This window comes from Acanthisitta chloris, unplaced genomic scaffold (assembly GCF_000695815.1).
Source record: "Acanthisitta chloris isolate BGI_N310 unplaced genomic scaffold, ASM69581v1 scaffold2970, whole genome shotgun sequence".
Classification (NCBI taxonomy): Eukaryota; Metazoa; Chordata; class Aves; order Passeriformes; family Acanthisittidae; genus Acanthisitta; species Acanthisitta chloris.
In genome coordinates, this window is record NW_008652034.1 from 56,249 (window position 1) to 57,748 (window position 1,500).

Genomic DNA, 1,500 nt, shown 5'->3' on the forward strand with positions numbered 1-1,500 from the left:
TTGTTTTGGAGGCAGTGGGCATGTTTGTGGTCTGTACTGCAGCAGGACACATCAGGCAGGGAGCAGGTCTGAGATGCCTCAAGGCACAAAAGAAAAATAACAAATTTCATCAATAGGCGGTGTTCAATTTCCAAATGCTGGATAATGTCTCAGAGTCTAACTCTGGCAAAGGTTTCAGACAGAATCTTTTTTTTAGGATAATACAAACTTGAAGGAACTGGTGGAGAATTCGGATTCTAACTTGTCTAGGAGGATAAAGGAAATGAACATCAAGCACATCCCCCTTTTAGTACTTTTCTCCACATCCCAAAGAAACAGGAGCAATGTGGAATGCTGAAATATCTTGCCTTGACATCTCAGAAATTAAACTCTAAATTTCCTTATGTTTGTTTTTAAAGTGCTGGATTTTTGTAAGCTGAGTACAGTCTGACCTAAGAGATAAACTAGAAAAAACAAAATATGCATTAGGATCAAAAGCTTTCACTTAATTCAAAATTATTTTTGCTTTCCCCCCTTCCATTTCTTTGTTTTTAGTTTCTCTGGAAAAATGGACTCTTTTCAGGTCAACCTGCAGAGCAACGTCTGCTGGCCTCTCTTCCTCCTGCTGTTTCCTATCGAACCAGCTAAGCAAAAATGAAAAATATACCCATCTGCAGCACAGAAATTTCCTTTGTGCATGCAAAGATCTCCCATCCAGGTGCAGCAGAGAGCACAAGAGAAGTCCTCTCTGGCAGCTTGCCAGGTTGGGGCACAGGTCTGGTGCCTGACATACCAATATCTACAAACTGAGAGATCTAGGCTCTTCCAGCTGAAGCTGCCCCTGCCCTGGGAGCATATCTCATGCCTGCTTTCCTGGTGGGGCCCCATGCAAGGGTGAGGTAGAACCTGTGGCTGGAAAATATCTGTGAATTTGATGTTATGGCAATTACAACAATGCCAAGGAAAGCCAGCTAGGGTGGAGTGAGCTGCTTGACTTGTGAAAGAAGTTGGTTGGGAAGTCAGAGGCATGTTGATGGGAGGTCTGGGGACATTTTGCTTCTAGCTCAGGTGCACATCCCCATCTGTGGCACAGATTCCTGGGATCTGTGCTCGTTTCAGATGGGATAGAGTTAATTTTCCTTCTAGTAGCTGGTACAGGGCTGTGTTTTGGATTTAGTATAATAATGTTGGTAACACACTGATTTAGCTGCTGAGCAGTGCTTACATTAAATCAAAGACTTTTCAGTTTCTCATGCACAAGAAGCTGGAAGGTACCATAGCTGGGACAGTTGACCCAAACTGGCTAAAGGGATGTTCCATGCCATAGAATGTCATGCTTAGTATATAAATGGTGACAAGTTGGCTGGGAGGGGCCAATCACTGCTCAGGGACAGGCTGGGCAATGGTCAGCAGGTGGTGAGCAATTGTGTTGTGCATTTCCCCTATTACTATTATATTTCAATTATTAAATTGGTTTTATTCCAACCAACAGGTTTTGTCTTTTTTTTGATTGTCCTCCCC